Source organism: Lontra canadensis, unplaced genomic scaffold (genome assembly GCF_010015895.1).
Source record: "Lontra canadensis isolate GAN:19392208 unplaced genomic scaffold, GSC_riverotter_1.0 scaffold5, whole genome shotgun sequence".
NCBI lineage: Eukaryota > Metazoa > Chordata > Mammalia > Carnivora > Mustelidae > Lontra > Lontra canadensis.
In genome coordinates, this window is record NW_022630999.1 from 14623421 (window position 1) to 14633005 (window position 9585).

At 35.6% G+C, this 9585-nt stretch overlaps 1 long non-coding RNA gene across 1 annotated transcript; it reads right to left on the reverse strand.

The window, feature by feature from the left end:
• Window positions 1-820: 820 nt before the first annotated feature.
• LOC116864041 lies at window positions 821-9309 on the reverse strand. The gene is made up of 4 exons (XR_004381925.1): window positions 9253-9309; window positions 4467-4543; window positions 2008-2123; window positions 821-1134 (listed from the first exon to the last, which is right to left on the reverse strand). It is a non-coding gene; the product is annotated as an uncharacterized LOC116864041 (long non-coding RNA).
• Window positions 9310-9585: the final 276 nt, after the last annotated feature.

A 9585-nucleotide genomic window follows, 5' to 3' on the forward strand; every position in this document is an offset into this window, starting at 1 on the left:
ATAGTGTAGCAGATTGATACTTGTCTTCTAGTAATCAGTCTACATTTCTGCCATTAAAATCAAGCTTCAAATGAACATATAACCACCCAAACAAAGCTTGTTTCTTGTTGGCTGAGAGACCAAAGAAACGGAGGATCACTGGACTTGGACCACAAATGGATAGACTGTAGTGATGAACACAGAGTTGTCTGGCACCCCAGGATCACCAACTTTTCTCTTGTTAGATCCATGAGAGAAAAAGAAAATTATATAAATTATCTTCCAAACCTCGGAAATCTCACAATATCTTTGAACAGACTCTCTGAGTCATTCAATGATAGACCCATGTTTTAGAATTTAAGTGCATATTGCCCGACATTTGTAATCGTAAGATTAACCTGGAGTACATATTAGAATCAAATTCCCAGATCCCTCTCTTAGAGGTTTTGATTGTTTATGATAAAGAGGAGCCCAAGTGTGTGTATTTTTAATAAATACACAAGAAATTTATTATTTGTTCACCTTTGAAAATATTTCTTTAATTATAGTTACCAAAAGTATTCATGTCTTTTTATCCACTAACCAATGAAAGAAAGGGTATTTTAAAAGGATAATATTATTGAACATTGTGTTGATTGAAATATTTATGTTTTTTTAAAAATTTTTTTTATTTCTTTTCAGCGTAACAGTATTCATTGTTTTTGCATCACACCCAGTGCTCCATGCAATCCGTGCCCTCTCTAATACCCACCACCTGGTTCCCCCAACCTCCCACCCCCCGCCCCTTCAAAACCCTCAGATTGGAGTCCATAGTCTCTCATGGTTCACCTGAGTGCATTAGGTTTTATCTTGTCTAGTTAAGAATCACACAATTAAGATAATTTTTCAGTTGTCTTTGAATAACTGGAGATAGAAAAGAAAAAAATCTCTCAATCATAGGGTCTTAGGAAAATTCTTCAACAAGCTATATTCCATCTTAATACAATAGAAGTCTTTGTCTGGTTATCTGGGAATTTAAAACCCTGACTGAGTAGATTCTAACTGGTTGTAGAATCTACCACAAAACTGGATCACAATAAAAGCCATAGGAATGTGTAGCTCAGGCAAAATCAGCATCGACCATAATAACTAAACTGAAATGCTCCTCCACTTTCACTGTAAAGAAAGAAAAAAAAGGAAATTATTAAAAAAAAGACATTTAAAATCTCTAGGTATTGCACTAAGTGCTCCACAATGAAGAGAATTTAAAAATGGCATAGTGGTACAGGCAGGTGGGCTTTGCCTGCTCAGCGGCACTGCACATGTTCCCCCCACACCTGAGGCTGTTTGGTTCTTCCTACACACTACACCACAGCTTGAAACCTGCACACAGACTTGAGAGAGGAGAGGAGTAGAGATTTTCAAATTAAAGGAGAGGAAATATATGTGATAGAAAATGGTGACTCAGAAAAATTGACCAAACTGAAAGACTGCAAACTCCTTTTGAGTGAAGGATACAGGAAAAGGGTTTGCATGGAAGGTTCCAGAATGCCCTGCTTCTAAAAAAGGTTCAGAGCGTGTCATAGAGTTCAAGAGACAGAGCGGAGCATCAGAGAAGCACTTCTTAGCATAAACAAGCCCGCTGTGATGGATTTCAGAGTTCTGTAGCTTCCTCAATAATGCCCATATTAGTTTGCAGCTACACTGTGGAGACTACCTACCATTTATCATCTGGACTTTGGAATTATATCAGTCACTAACTAGACTGTCATTAGTAAATCATGATAATTAAATTAAGTTCAACTAGTTGACTTATACATTTGCAGAATATCCACAGAGTTATATTTGAGAGTTCAAATACAAAACTGCTTCTAGAAATGAGAATTTCAGGGAAAGGTACACGTGTGTTTCTGTGGCTTCTACAAAGACAGTAGTTATTTTCTGTATATACTGTGCCTAGGGTATCAAAAATATGGGTTTTCCTATCATTCTATGAGGGTTTCTTCATTATTTTGGGAAAGCCATATTTAGTCTTACAATTGTTCTTACAGTTGTTCATTGCAGAAAACGCATGTGTTGGAATAAGTCTGACCATTGGTTGCACAGACTGGATCCTTTTCTCTTGTGCAAAACTGTGATGGATGCATATACACATCACAGCTTGGCTGTTAAACATAAAGAGACAACATAAAATGTATCAAGTAATGAACTTTTTAAATAAAATGTCCTTTAATCTTAATAGAAAATGTTATGCATTAAAATGGAATAAATACATTCTATATTGAGGTTTAAAAATAAACATCAAGGTACCCACAAGTCCACTTACACATAAAATATTTTTAGTATATTTTTACACACTCATTATTTTTCTAAAAAAAATTCAAATGGCTAAATGTATTTTTATAATTTGGGCACTTTGCCTGCACTTCTCCTCATACTAAGATCAGATTTTCCCCAGTTGACTCTTGATCAGTGAGGGTCTTAGAGGTATGGACCCCCTTACCCTACACAGCTGAAATTCCACATATAACTTTTGACTCCCCCAAAACTTAAATACCAATACTCTACTGTTGACCAGAAGCCTTATGACAACGTAAACAGTCAATTAATACATATTTTGTATATGTATTATATATGGTGTTCTTACAATAAAGCTAGAGAAAAGAAAATATTAAGAAAATCATAAGGACAACAGACTGTACTGTCCTGTAAAAAAAATCTGTGTATAAGCGGACCCATGAATTTTAAAAACCAACTATATTTCATACCACAGGAAATCATAAGACAATTTTTAATAATTCCCTTGTCTTTCTCAATAGTTTCACTACTATGTAATCTGATAGTTTCAGATTATTACCCCAGTTGTATGAATTCATATATATGAGTGTTTGCATATGTGTATATAACCATATAGATATGTAATTTGCTTAATGATGGAAGTGTTGATTATTTACATAAGTAAACAATAATGTGTATATTCTTACATAACCTGCTTTCTAAATGTCTTTGTTTTTTTTTTTTAATCCTCTTATTTTGCTATAATAAACAGTTCTACTTTAAACACCCCTTAACCCATAACGGACACTTGTCTATAACAAGGTTATAACTAATAATGGAATTTTTAAGTAATGAGATATTTTTACCTTTTCTTTTTTTTTTTTTAAAGATTTTATTTATTTATTTGACAGATGGAGATCACAAGTAGACAGAGAAGCAGGCAGAGAGAGAAGAGGAAGCAGGCTCCCTGCCGGGCAGATAGCCCAATGCGGGGCTCGATTCCAGGACCTTGGGATCATGACCTGAGCCAAAGGCAGAGGCTTTAACCCACTGAGCCACCCAGGTGCCCCTTACCTTTTCTTTAATGTCAAATGATTTTGTCTGGCAAGATTCTGTTTCTTGAACTTAATGTAATAATAAAACTGTTACTTTTGAAGGATCATTCTGTCGTACACAGTGAAATTTGCTGTTAAAACTTACAATATAAAAAATGAATTTTAATTCCTGAAGTAATCAGTATTAACTTACCATTTGACGACTTTCTGGGAAACCTTTAAAAGAAGTTTCTGCAACCAAGCCCCCCACACACAAATTAAAAATAAGATGAGGAAGAAGAGAAAACCATCAGAGCCTCTGGTGAAAAGTACCCACATCTTTTAGTAGCAAAATATATAAATTGCCTAATCAAGACCCTGCAAATAATGAGATGAGCCTTTTATAGCAGTATCAAAACAGTAAGTTCACAAACTAAATTCAGATGTAGAAAAAATAATTCCAAATTAGTCTTGCTCTGTGAAAATTATCTTATGTATTATTTAATAATCATCAAACCCTCCTATAAATACTATAATTATGATTTTTTCCCCATTTTTATAGATAAGACATCCTAGTTGGAGAAGACAATGGTTTGCTTAGTGCCACTTATATGCCTTGCAAAAAGTCACTTAATATGAAGAAAATTGATTACTATTTAATTAATTCGTACTCAGGTCTAATATCAGGGATCTCTCCACTACCTCACAGGTACTTTATTCTGAAATTCATGGGCCACCTTGGGCTTTAAGGAGCATAAGTTGTTAGCAGAGGAATCATTCTTTCCTTATACAAGCCCTTGACTCAGAGGTAGCAAACAACAAATCAGATTTTCAAGGAATGTCAGACCTAGATGACACCATTACTTTCCACACTCTGCATTTAGCAACCATGGAATCTGACCTCCAAAAAGGAAAAAAACATATATCTTTCGTCATAGATGGACAAAAAGATAAGTTCATTCTGTAAGTTCATCGGAACCCACCTCTTTGTCTCCACATCTCTAAGGTGGGAGATGAGATAAGGGAACTCACTGACGCAATTTCAAAAGGCATTTCTAACATACTCAGTTTCATTTTGCCAGTTTAAGATTTATAAATCCTATAAATCAAATTCCTCAATTTCTAGATAATAGCAGTTATTTGCTGCATTTCTAAGATATGGGAAATGCTTCATCCAGGACTGAAAAATGTACTTACCGGAATAATGAGGAAATGCCAAGGCAATGATAAAAATAGCTTTGATCCATGTCAAGAAGAAAGACATTTTACCAAGTCTGTGGAAGAAACCCACAGAGACGTTATAACATATGGCACAGGGACAATCCATCCATTTCCAAATGAAACTTGCTTATAGGTGAAGAAGCTTTTCCACTTTCCTAGACTCCTACTTAGTGTGGACTATTCCCTTTTTCCTTCCCTCAACCCACAGTGTCAACAAGACATACATGGTAACAGAAGACCTCGTATGGACTTGAAAGGAACACCAAGCAAGTTCTCTGTGCATATTTAAGTAGGAGCTGTTTACTCTCCCAAACCTTGGCTCAGCCCACAAGGAGCCAGGCTGCATTTACGGAAACATGCACTTTTGGAATGTTTTTCATCAGAAAGTAAAAGCCATTATTTCAGGAAAGACTGACCCACAGCAGTCTTCCCATCAAATCTCCATACCACAACTACCTTTACAGAGAAGGCAATGGAGAGTGGAGTCTACAGCTCTAAGGATGGTGCCTGTTGGGTTCACTTTACTTCTCCACTATCTCCACCCAGCTGGGGAATCCCCTTTTTCCATCTGATGGTGAGGAGATTAATGGGGGTGAGATGGCTCCTAGCAGGTAAGATGCTGAGGTATTCTGTGTTCTGTCTAGAGGCTCTAAAACAGCCATGAGAGATGCCTCACAAATGCATTATCCATAGGTCTTCTCTAAGCAGCAAATTTGGGATAGTTTGATCAGATGTATCCAGAAGTATGGGGAGGGGAGATGGTAATAGTGCTTTGAAACCAAGATAGAAGAGAGATGTGAAATCTTTCCAAGCTATTGAGTTGGGAAGAAAAGGAGAATCAAAAGAAGTGAAGAAAGGGTTTGGGGAATTGTAATTAGAAATATAACTTGGACTCAGTATTTTGCAATGCCAGGAGCACACAGGACTTAATTGGAGATTTGATTTGTATTAACCTTTTTATTTTGAGATCAGTGGAGATTCTCTTAACCTTAAGTACTAATGCAGGGAGTTCTCATGTTCCTGTTAATCAATTTCCCCTAATGGGAACATCTTGTAAAATGATTGTGCAAATTCACAACCTGAAATATTCAAAAAAATTCCTACTTGACCATTGGAATGGCCCACTTTGGGGACCTGGGCTAGAGGACAGTGTGTGCCCTGAATTGTATGATGGGTAATTTGATCTTTACCTCAAAGTTAAGTGGAAGACCCTACAGGGTTTGAAGTAGGAAGAGATTTAATCAGAGCTATTTAACTTATCTGCTTTGCGGTCTGGCTCAGTGGTAAGAGATTTGGCAGATGAAAGTCTTAATTTCAAATCCCATCTACCACGGAGTAACCTTGACACAATATTCAGACCTTCTAAGCCACAACTTCCTAATTTTAAATGTGAGAATAATTTCTGTCTCATAGGCTTGCATAAATATTAAGGTTAAAGTATTAAAAGTTTATGCATAGGTTGTGTGTCAGACTTAAATTTGTCACCCTAATCTAACCTGCATTTTTTTTAATCAGTGAAGAAAGCCAAGGTTTAGAAAAGAATCCTTGAATCTAGCACCATTCCATGCCAACTCAATGGGAGGGTACCAAATCTGATAAGTGCAAAAAGTGTTCCTTTATTATAATAAAGTGACTATTGTGTTTACATTTGTCCTTTGAAATATTTAACTAGACACCATCAAAGATACTCATGCAGGCAAATCCTTTTGGCACATTTATGGAGAAATTAAACTGAAGTTCTCTTACACATATTGATCAGCAGAGGTTAAGAGCAGGAGACACTGCCTATGTTGCACAACAGGTCAGAAGTTTTTAAATTAACCACAAAAGAGAATGTTAAATGTATGGATTATTTAATGCATAACTATCCTCCTTGAAAATGTTTAATATGCACAAATGGTTGAATATATGCATAAATGTGCAGATACTTAACTGTACTAATACCTCACACAAATATATACATAGAGTATATATAGATATGTGTCCATGTATGTGTATCTATATGCATGTATATATCTATATATGTATCTATGTATAATGACACATATGTTATATTTGTAATAATATGTATTATTACATCTACACATACATAGATACCTATATACTTATGTACATATACACACATACACAGTATATGTATATATACTACATATTATATATAATATGTATACTACACATAGTACATATACATATGTGTATATCTATATATACATATCTATGCACCTAAATTATCTTGGTGAGCCCTAAATGTCATCACAAGTATTTTTATAAAAAAGAGGCAAAAGGAAATTTGATGCAGACACACAAAGAAGAAGGCCTTATGAAGATAGAGCTGAGAAATATTTGAAGATTTAAAGATGATAGATAATAGATAATATATAGAGATAGATATGATAGATAATAGATATAGATAACAGATGAACAGATAAAAATAGAAACAGAAGAATAAACAAAGATATTTCCCTGTAACTATCTTTTTTCATTTAACAGTCAATCGTATATCCTTGTATAAATATGTACGTAATTATAATATACAAGTATATATACAATTCCTTTTAAGGTATTAATTATTGAGTACTTTTGCTAGCAATGTTGTATTGAACATGACTGTACAGGTCATTATACGCTCATTCAATACAATCTGGACAATTAGAAGTTGAATTTTGAGTCAAATAATATATGTAGTTTAAAATTTACAGATAAGAGTAAATTACTTCCAGCACCCTTTTAGTTTTTTACTATGAAAAAGATAAATTAGTCATGACTATTTCTCCACACCTCATCAAATGAATGTCTTCTTAAATATTCATGTTTCCACACACACATCTAAATATATACACACATATAAAATATATATATTTGGATGATTTTTTTAGTTACAGAATTTCTTCATTTGGGAATTAAGTTAAAATTATAAGTTAATGAAACCACAATTTCTATTTTTTATTACTTGTATCAATTTTTGTCTACAAACATGGTTTACCTCCCTATGTAAGTCCTGAATGTGTGAAGAAGTGATTTTTTACTAATTAATAAAATTCACTGTGATTTTCTTCTCTGCAAAATGAGAAATTTTGAGTCTGTGGTGGAACCTCTTGTCACACATGGCATATAGAAGTGGACCAGCTTATTTGAACTGGTGATGTGTGAACTTTTGACATGCTGTCTATTGTACCCATTTACAAGCTCTGAATATTAACTCTTGCTGGAAAATGCTGACTACATGCTTATTTATGTCTCCTCTCCAATGTTCCAAAATTTATAGCACTTAGGAGATCCTTTTAGATACTGGAGACAAAATAGCAAATATAAGGAGATCAATATAGGCAAGAGAATTGACCATGGGATTCTGTAGAAGCAGGCTATTCCCAATATCCAAGAAGCAAAAGAAACTAAATCTGATCATCAGAGGCAGGTTTGTTAATCACATCTTGTAGCTGGATACAGTCGAAAAACGATGGTCAGGGGCATCTGGATGTCTCAGTCAGGCATCTGCCTTCAGTGCAGGTCATAATCTCAGTGTCCTGGGATAGAGTCCCAGGGCAGGCTCCCTGCTGAGCAGGGAGTCTGCTACTCTCTCTCCCTTTGTCCCTTTCCCTGCTTGTGCTCTCTCTCTCTCTCAAAATAAAAAAATCTTAAAAAAAAGAAAAGAAAAGAAAACCATGGTCAGCCAATGAGCTTTATTCTTAAAGAATTCAAAGGTAGACACGCTTAGAGCACCTCTTATGGGAAGGCATATGTCATTATCCAAACTAATAAACTCAAAGATATTACTTTCTTCCAAAAAATCAGATTCATTGATGCTCTCTGTGGGATATTTTGCCTCACTTTCCACCTGCACATAAGCCCAAGTCTGTCTTTGAAGCAAATTGCCTTGTCAGAAAACAGGCAATATCTTACCTGCCATAAAGAAAATTCCCTTATGGAATTTTCACAAAGGAATGTGGGGATGGTCACAGAATGGTTTTGCATCTTGATTTTGATGGTGGTTACATGACCATGTGTATTTGTCAAAACTCAGAAAGGTATACCAGAAACAATGAATTTTGCCATATATAATTTAATTAAAAACTAAATTAGAAATTTCCATTTAAAAAAACACTATAGTAACCAACTATCTGATCTTACCTGAAAACCAACATTTTAAAATTTGTAACTATTTAATGTAGATCATCTAATTTAAAATAGCCTTTTCATGGTGTCACTTTTTTAAAAATGATGTCTAGAAATGCATAGGAAAGAAATGACACTTGACCTCAAAGAGCCCATAGGTTAAATCACGTTTCTTTCCCTTCATACCCAGAAATATAAATTTAAGTGACAGATTTAGGGAACTATCATTCATTTGTGAAACTACTGTGAAACCCACCAACCCCACCCACTACACAGTGGGCAGGGGAGAGGTACGGGGTGGGGGGTGGAGGGCAGAGAATGCAGTCTCCCCTTCATGCAGTTCTCCCCTTCTCTTCGAGCTCCTGCCTCCACAGCAGAGTTGGAGGGATTCTCACATAGACATGGCTCTCCTTAGAAAGCCAGTGATCTTCAAGAATCTTTCTCCATTCTGGGAAGTAAGTCTGCAGGCTAAGCAGTGGTTTCTGGCAGTAGGGCCCCTTTGGTTGCTTCTTAGTAAGCCATTAGCACAGGGGAGTCTGGCTGTTGTTTTTCTTTAGAATGTGTGGTCCTGGTGACTTTTCATCCTCCCCTTGGCCTTGGTTATCAACAAGAAAACTCCTACTTAGGGTCCTAATAGATTAGGAAAGACAAAGCATTAGGATCCTAGGAGGAGTGGTCCTCAACATCCTGCGATGCATGTGTGGTAGCCAATGCAGTGCTAACATCTGGAAGGAAGGATGGTGAGTGGAGGAATTCAAGATGCTAGCAGAGTGTCCTTGACACAGCTGACAACGAACGAGGTCCCAGACTGCATGATTCCTGAGGAAAAGACCGCACAGTTCATTTTAGACTGGTACAAGGTGCACAGAGATGTATTTGTATATATATATATTCCAGCTTTATTGAAATACAATTAATATATATTGTTAACTTTAAGTTGTGCATGTGTTGATTCGATATGCTCTTATATTGTAAATATATT